The sequence below is a fragment of the Mytilus trossulus genome, unplaced genomic scaffold (assembly GCF_036588685.1).
Source record: "Mytilus trossulus isolate FHL-02 unplaced genomic scaffold, PNRI_Mtr1.1.1.hap1 h1tg000187l__unscaffolded, whole genome shotgun sequence".
NCBI classification, from domain to species: Eukaryota; Metazoa; Mollusca; class Bivalvia; order Mytilida; family Mytilidae; genus Mytilus; species Mytilus trossulus.
The window spans coordinates 230,453-240,185 of record NW_026963309.1 but is presented as its reverse complement, the minus strand read 5'-3'; the positions used below and the strand labels follow the sequence as shown (position 1 = coordinate 240,185).

Genomic DNA, 9,733 nt, shown 5'->3' with positions numbered 1-9,733 from the left:
CTCCTTAACAATTTCAGTCATTTCTGGGGTCCAATCCCTTTTTCTCTTAAATTGTTTTTTCCTTTTTGGGCATAGACTTTCAGCAGTAGTCACAATAATATCGAAAATTTTGTTAAAATGTTCTCTATATTTTCAGCAGTTTCAACCACAGCCACATCATTAAATTCAGTTAATCTCTCTTGTAGTAAATTTTCATATTTTTGTTTATCAATTTTATCCCATTTTATACGTAAAGGTCTAGGATCGCTATAGTGCTTATATCCATCCTATCAATACAACAGTTAATTGAAATCATAATTGGATCATGAGTGGACAGATTTTGAAATTCACGATTAAATCATACAAATATTTCTTGACCATTGCACTAGTTTCAACAAAATAGTCAATTTAACCCATGGTGGTGCTCCTACTAAAGGAGAGAGATACAGAACATACATACAATGGACATGTACAAATTATGATAACGTACGTTGGTCTCATTCCCTCGACTTATATTTGCCCTGTAATAATAAGTAAATCACAAAAATACTGAACTAGACCAAGTAAGTTTACTGTCAAAAACTGTTATCATGGTTAATACTTTGGTTATAAACTGGAGTGAAAAAAATGTATAACATGCATGATGTAAGACACTTAAAAATAACATGAAAACTAAGAAACTAGTATCCACTTGTACAGACTTACATTTGCTTTTTTGAGACCGTAAAAACATGTAGGTTATGTCAGTACTTGCAACCTTATAGTTGCCGTCACGTAAAATTGGCACCATGTTTTTTGTAAAAAAAAAATTAAATATCAGCCGTGTTTACTCAAGATGATGTTTTTCATTTAGCAGAAGTAAATCCTGTCCAAATATCTAGGGGCATGCTATTATGTAAATGTTATCTTTACGAGGAACAACATAAGATAACTAAACCTGCATACCGAAACTGTGAACACACACTTTCCACATCATTTCATAGGCGGATCCAGGGGGGAAGGGGGGGCTGGGGGTCCCAGCCCCCCCCCCCCCCCCCTATTCGTGGTAAAATTTTTGTTGATTATATAGGGAATCACAGAAGCACGACTTAGATCAAGGAGTACCCCTAGAGTATCTATAGCAAAGGCAACAAAAAAATCGACCTATTATGTATATAAGAAAAAGGACACTACAAATGTTCAAGTAAACTAAAACACGACTGCGGGTGCAGGAGTTTCTCGCTGTATTGAAGACCCATAAGTGGCCTTCGGCTGTTGTCTGTTCTTTGGTCTGATTGTTGTCTCTTTGACACATTCCCCATTTCCATGCTCAATTTGACTATTAAGAAAAATAAAAGTTGTTTAAAACAAAAACTCGCACTCACAACCTGAATTGTAACTAGGTGATCTGAGAGGATATGAACAACACTACAAGGAAAGTCTCATCAGAAGATCGCTATATTCTTACTTGTTACCAGTAATCGATTGTGCAATAGTAATTTCACGGAACCAAGCAAAAAAACCAAGTACATATATATATTATTACAAAAAGCTTGTAGCTAGGCAAGGTATCAAAATATCAACAAAATAAATGCAATTCAAATATTGAAAGTAATGTTGTGGCAGTTCTGTGTTTGTTTTTTATACGCCGGTCAAAATTTTGACTGGACGTATTATGGTATACAAATGTCCGTTTGTCCATCTGTCTGTTCATAACTTGAGAACAACTCATCCAAATTTCATGAAACTTAACATAGTTGTTTCTTATAATGGTTGAACGATCTGAATACTTTTTGATGACAATAAGATTAAAACTTTTTGAATTTAATACGGGACTTTATAACTAAAACAGGGGTGTAACTTTTCACATGTCGCGCGTGTAAATTTTCGAGGATAAAATAAAATCTCAGAATTAAATACCGCAAGTGAACATGCAAAGGTATGATTAAAGTTATGAATCCGCCAAAATAATAACTTCCAAAATATTTCGCATGTATACTTTATTCAATGAAAATTGTGAATTGTTACACACGCGAAAATAATCAGCAGTGGAGTATAGACCACTATGAGCTATAAAAAAAACAAAAAAAACCCAGCTCTAAATTAAAGAATCTAGAGGGCAATGTTGCAATGTTTTTCAATGCTAGCTTACATGAACCTGGGAGATTATATCATGGCTTGTATTTTTATCACTGTGAGCCAGAGCAAAGTTTTAAAGTTAATGAAGGGATGAAAACCAAATAATTGATGAATTATGGAATTGTTGTTTGCACCCCCTCCTTTTACTCCCCAAAAAACTTTTGGTGGACCAATTGTAAATTTGGGATCTATTTAAAATACCTAAGCAAAATAATTTTTTTATAGAACTTTAAAATCCTCTAATTTTTTTTTCATGATATTTGTGCTTTGTCACCTCTGATTTCCGTTTCTTGACTTCCAAGCGATGACCTATCTTAAGATGCTTACCCATCTCGACCGGTCATTTAGTTTTCGTCGAGCCTTCGACTTTAGTCGAAAAAGGGAGACTAAGCGATCCTACATTCCGTCGTCGTCGGCGGCGTCGGCGTCCACAAATATTCACTCTGTGGTTAAAGTTTTTGAAATTTTAATAACTTTCTTAAAATATACTGGATTTCTACCAAACTTGGACAGAAGATTGTTTATGATCATAAGATAGTATTCAGAAGTCAATTTTGTAAAAATAAAATTTTATTTTTTCCGTATTTTACTTTTAAATGGACTTAGTTTTTCTGCGGGGACACATTACATTCACTCTGTGGTTAAAGTTTTTAGAATTTTAATAACTTTCTTAAACTATCCTTGGTTTGTACCAAACTTGGACAGATGCTTGTTTATGATCATAAGATAGTATCCAGAAGCAAATTTTATAAAAAAATAAATCCATTTTTTCCGTATTTTACTTTTAAATGGACTTAGTTTTTTCTGCGGGGAAACATTACAATCACTCTGTGGTTAAAGTTTTTTAAATTTTAATAACTTTCTTAAGCTATCCTTGGTTTGTACCAAATTTGAACAGATGCTTGTTTATGATCATAAGATAGTATCCAGAAGCAAATTTTGTAAAAAAATAAATCCATTTTTTCCGTATTTTACTTTTAAATGGACTTAGTTTTTCTGCAGGGAAACATTACATTCACTCTGTGGTAAAAGTTTTTAAAATTTGAATAACTTTCTTAAACTATCCTGGGTTTGTACCAAACTTGGACAGAAGATTATTTATAATCATAAGTTAGTAAATTTTGTATAAAGATAACTCCATTTTTTCTGTATTTTACTTTTAAATTAACTTAGATTTTCTTCCAGTTAAAATTACATACAGTCTGCAGTTAAAGTTTTCAACACATTTATTAGATTCATTAACTGTCCTAGATTTTTACCAAACTTGGACAGAACCTTCTTACAATCATAGGATAGTATCAAGAGGAATATTTTTATTGATTTTTTGCCTCATTTTTGTTGACCCTGCAATTTACAGCAAAAGTAGGCGAGACACAGGGTTCCGCGGAACCCTTACAAATTTTTATTCTTGAGAAATCAGTCTTCGAAATTAATAATGACCATTTCCGGTGTACCGTTGCAATAACCTGATCAGCGATCCCGGATCTATGGGAAAAAAAATCACAGAATATGAATGAAACCCAGATCCGCATACCTATTTTTTGTTTGAAAACGATCTGTCTTGATCATTGATGGAGTTTTACTAAAACAGGTTGTTTTCGTCTTGTTATTTGATATTTTTTTCTACTTTTGTCAATGGATTTTGGGGACTTTTCTATATGATTATATAAATCAACAATGTCAAGCATCATTTTTAGCTCACCTGACCTGAAAGGTCAAGTGAGCTTTTCTCATCACTTGGCGTCCGTCGTCCGTAAACTTTTACAAAAATCTTCTCTGAAACTACTGGGCCAAATTTAACTAAACTTGGCCACAATCATCATTGGGGTATCTAGTTTAGAAAATGTGTGGCGTGACCCGGCCAACCAACCAAGATGGCCGCCATGGCTAAAAATAGAACATAGGATAAAATGTAGATTTTGGCTTATAACTCTGAAACCAAAGCATTTAGAGCAAATCTGACATATGGGGTAAAATTGTCTATCAGGTAAAGATCTATGTACCCTGAAATTTTCAGACAAATCTGACAACCCGTTGTTGGGTTGCTGCCCCCAAATTCATGAAATTAGTAATTTGAACGAAATTTTGAAGATTTTGGTTATTATCTTGATTATTATTATAGATACAGATAAACAGTAAACAGCAATAATGTTCAGCAAAGTAAGATCTACAAATAAGTCAGCATGACCAAAATTGTCAGTTGACCCCTTAAGGAGTTATTGCCCTTTATAGTCAATTTTTAACCATTTTTCAAAAAAATTAGTATTCTTTTTAAAAAATCTTCTACTCTGAAACTACTAGGCCAAATTTAACCAAACTTGGCCACAATCATTATTGGGGTATCTAGTTTAAAAAATGTGTGGCGTGACCTGGCCAACCAACCAAGATGGCTAAAATAGTACATAGGGATGAAATGTAGATTTTGGCTTATATCCCTGAAACCAAAGCATTTAGAGCAAATCTGACGTGGGGTAAAATTGTCTTTTAGGTCAAGATCTATCTACCCTGAAATTTTCAGACAAATCGGACAACCAGTTGTTTGGGTTGCTGCCCCGAATTAGTAATTTTAAGGAAATTTTGCAGATTTTTGTTATTATCTTGAATGTTTTTATACATGTTATAGATAGAGATAAAGTGTAAACAGCAATAATGTTCAGCAAATTAAGATCTACAAATAAGTCTGCATGACCAAAATTGTCAATTGACTCCTTAAGGAGTTATTGCCCTTTATAGTCATTTTTAACAATTTTCATAAATTTTTAGAAAATATTTTCAACTGTAATTACTGGGCCAAGTTCATTATAGATAGAGATAATTGTAGCAACACGAATGTTCAGTAAAGAAAGATCTACAAACACATCATCATCACCAAAACACAATTTTGTCATGAATTTATCTGTGTCCATTGTTTAATATGCACATAGAACAAGGTGAGCGACACAGGCTCTTGAGAGCCTCTTGTTTTACTTGTCCACGGGCAACAAAGACACAAAAAATTGCTTGTCCGGTCGATCAACTGTACAAGTCGGGCGAGTCAGGCATAGCATTTCCACACCCCTGAAACCATTATTTGTACCACATGCACAGCTGAAAAATTGTGTATTATTTTGAATATGTTGTTTTTTACTGTAATGAGGTCAAATGTAGAAACCCCTTTTACAAACTTTAACAAAACAGAACCGATCAAAATTTCATTAATTTTCATGATTATATTTTATGTTTGTGTTTTGTTTCTTGTAGTTAATGCCCCTTAAAATATTTCTCTTCAAATTACAACTCTTGTGTACAAACATGATAAAATTTTGTGTTTTTCTTTTACAGGATATAATGGCAAGTTGGGATGAGGTAAGATTTTCTTCTTAAAAATCAATGGTCATGTGACTTATGTTGTCTATAAACTGTACATAAAGATACAGGTGTGTAGTATTCTCAGTCAGTCAGTGTTATGTGACCTATGTCATGTGACCTATGTTGTCTATAAACTGTACATAAAGGTACAGGCGTGCAGTATTCTCAGAGTCAGTCAGTGTCTTATGTCATGTGACCTATGTTGTCTATAAAATGTACATAAAGATACAGGCGTGCAGTATTCTCAGATTCAGTCAGCATGGTCAGTGTCATGTGACCTATGTTGTCTATAAACTGTACATAAAGATACAGGCGTGCAGTATTCTCAGAGTCAGTCAGTGTCATGTGACCTATGTTGTCTATAAACTGTACATAAAGATACAGGCGTGCAGTATTCTCAGGGGGAGAACAGGAGAAATCAAAATGACTACAGTGAACAGAATTTCAATATAAAAAATTCCAAGAGACAAAAAAAAAGAAGAAACGTAAGATATTGTGCAATAGGACATTCACAACTCTTTAAGTCGAAGAGAATCTGACAACGCCATGGAAAAAATGAAAAACAATCAAAATTCAACAGTCTACATTAGTCATTTCAGGGCCTTTTATAGCTGACTATGCCATATGAGCTTTGATCATTGTTGAAGGCTGTACGGTGACCTATAGTTGTTAATGTCTATGTCATTTGGTTTATTTTGTAGAATTGTCTCATTGGCAATCATACCACATCTTCTTTTTATATTCCAAACATTACATAGAAAACTAAAGACTGAGCAACACAAACCTCAACAAAAACCAGGGATGAATCCACTATATAGTTTAGGGTCGCTTAAATCGGCCAACAGCCCCAAAAAAATGTACATGAAAATGAATTCCCAATTCAGCATGTTCAGGAAAATAAAATAAAAATCGATATTTCCGGAAAAGTTTCTGTCACCGATTAAGGTAGCAATACACATGCAGCTAGAAGTTATGCAGATTGTTGCCATGGTTACACCCAAAAGGGGTTATATTTCACCCTTATGACCATTAGAAATCAAATCTATGGAAGATTCTCTTTCTATAAGTATATACATGCATAACACACTTATAAAGCCTTCTTTGTTAGTCAGGAGGGGAAAGAGTGTGTTTAAAAATTATGAGTGTCATTTTTAAGTTTTTTTCCTAACTGTGTACTGCTACCTTAGGCAACTATAATTTTTCATAGTTTGTTGTCAAAACGTTTTAAAATCCGGATAAGAATGCTGTTTACGAACGCATTTTATTAACAACGATTTAATTATGTCAACATGTGGCAAACAATTTTAGCAGCCGAATTCAATTGATTAATATAATATGTTATGGGAGTATTCGATCTTGTACAAGCAGATCACCTAGCAGGTTGATAAAAATGGGTGTCAAAGCAGACCTCGGCAGAGAGCAAATTCAAATTTTGATATAACATTGATGGATAAAGTTTAATAGGCGCCGATCTCGTAAAAGCAAATCGCCCAGCAGAGCCAGTTATATAATGTGATGAAAACTTGTTTTGTAAAAGAAATTATTTCCTCAAAAGACAAAAGTTTGAGTGTTTTTTGAAAATAATGTTGATGATAAAACATTCATTAAATACGATGTCATCATTATGGAACTATTTCAAAAGTTTTGAAGATCATGACGATCCAAATAATTTTAAAGAACACTGGTTCAATGCTTTAAATATCTTATCAATTAAGTATATGAACTTTTGTAGTTGCTTTTTTGAATTCGACAATTGACCAGTTCAATTTGAAATCCATTTGAATCAAGCTAAATTTATAGAGATGATCTGCTGTTGAAAAAATACCCGATGAATGATTTTTTTCAGTGGTTTATGTTAGCTGAAATATATGTTTTTGTAATAGGTCTAGGTAACTATAGCTAAGATGATAGACTAGTGCATGATGTTCAATGATATTCATGTAATAACAGTAGCCAATCCAGAATTATTCAAAATGTTACAACTTACATGAACATCAGTGTACAGGTTAAACTTAATAATATACATTTTCCGTTTTTACAGGAAAATAATGTTATTTCGTCTTTATAGATTTTATGCTTAAAAAATTCCCAATTGGAATAAAAATTCCCAATTTGATGTTCATGGGACCCATTTGAAAACACCTGGAATCATCCCTGAAAACTTAGGCTGATATCAAAACTGATGCATAATTTCAATTGTCTACAGACTTTTCTAAAAAAAAAAACCTCTGAAATTATAGACAACAATTTCACTCCTTCTTGGTAATCACTGTATTTGGTATAAACTGTTGAAACTGTAAGAATGTATCTAGTTAAATTCAATTATTACATTTATAACACATTTGTATGTTCTAGAGGAAAATGTAAAAGCTTTGTTTTGCTTACAGAAACTTGTTACAGCTGCAAAGGAGGGGAATTTAAAAGAGGTAGAATTATGTGTAAAGAACAGAGCTAACTTGGAATGGAGAGGAGGTGTAAGTAAAGTAAAATGTTTAACACATTAACAGATATTTATTATATAATACACATAATGTGGATCAGTTAAACATTGCCCTTGTTAGTGTTCAGTGATTCAGTGTACATTCTATTTATTGCAAATACTCTTGTCTTCAAAAAATTAAGAAACATAGTATTATGATATATTGTGATTAACTTAATACACTGATGAATACCACTCCAGTTTGTATGTCAAAGAGTTTCTGTCTGACACTTCGTAACTGTATACAACTGAAATATTTTGATTTACTTTATTACACGCAACATAGTATTCTACACAAAAACATTACTTTGTTTCAAAGAAAATTCTTGCATGACCATGACTTGAGACACGACACCTGATCATACAACTTTCATTGACCACTCCTGTTCTAAACATGCAATTTGACACCTGATTCTACAACATGCATTAACCACTTCTCTACTGAATATAACATGTGACACCTGATTCTACAACATGCATTAACCACTTCTCTACTGAATATAACATGTGACACCTGATCATAAAACCTGCATTTACCACTCTTGAACTGAATATGACATGTGACCCCTGATTATACAACATACATTTACCACTCCTGTACTGAACATGACATGTAAAACCAGATCATACCACATACATTTACCTCTCCTGTACTGAATAACGGTATGACATGTGACACCTGGCCTCACGGTCATAAAACTTTCGTGCATGATTTTTGTACTCAGACTCGAAAATCAACCAATCAAATTGCTGGATTTCATGTTTCGAGCATGATTTTTGTGCTCCGAGCACTGAGCAAAGTTTTATGCCTTCCAAGGCCAGATCATACAACCTGCATTTACCACTCCTGTACTGAACATGACATGTGACACCTGATTATACAACATACATTTACCACTCTTGTACTGAACATGTCATATAACACCTGATTATACAACATTCATTAACCACTCTTGTACTATACATGACATGTGACACCTGATCATACAACATTCATTTACCACTCTTGTATTGAACATGACATGTAACACCTGATTATATAACATTCATTTACCACTCCTGTACTTAACATGACATGTAACACCTAATCATACAACATTCATTTACCACTCTTGTACTGAACATGACATGTGACCCCTGATTATACAACATACATTTACCACTCCTGTACTGAATATGACATGTAACACCTGTTCATACAACATTCGTTTACCACTCCTGTACTGAACATGACATGTGACACCACATCATACAACATTCATTTACCACTACTGTACTGAACATGACATGTGACACCTGATCATACAACATGCATTTATTACTTATGTACTGAACATGACATGTGACACCTGATCATACAACATACTTATACCACTCCTGTACTGAACATTACATGTGACACCACATCATACAACATTCATTACCCATTCCAGTAATGAACATGACATGTGACCCCTGATTATACAACATACATTTACCACTCCTGTACTGAACATGACATGTAACACCAGATCATACCACATACATTTATCTCTCCTGTACTTAATATGACATGTGACACCTGATCATACAACCTGCATTTACCACTCTTGTACTGAACATGACATGTAACACCTGATTATACAAACTGCATTTACCACTCTTGTAATGAACATGACATGTAACACCTGATTATACAACCTGCATTGACCACTCCAGTACTGAACATGACTTGGAACACCTGATTATACAACATTTGTTTGCCACTCCAGTACTAAACATGACATGTAACACCTGAGTATACAACATTCATTTACCACTCTTGTACTG

At 33.6% G+C, this 9,733-nt stretch overlaps 1 long non-coding RNA gene across 1 annotated transcript; it reads left to right on the top strand.

Moving 5' to 3' along the window:
• Window positions 1–453: 453 nt before the first annotated feature.
• LOC134700904 (uncharacterized) lies at window positions 454–7,920 on the top strand. Its single transcript, XR_010103986.1, has 3 exons — window positions 454–542; window positions 5,419–5,442; window positions 7,833–7,920. It is a non-coding gene; the product is annotated as an uncharacterized LOC134700904 (long non-coding RNA).
• The last annotated feature ends 1,813 nt before the right edge of the window (window positions 7,921–9,733 follow it).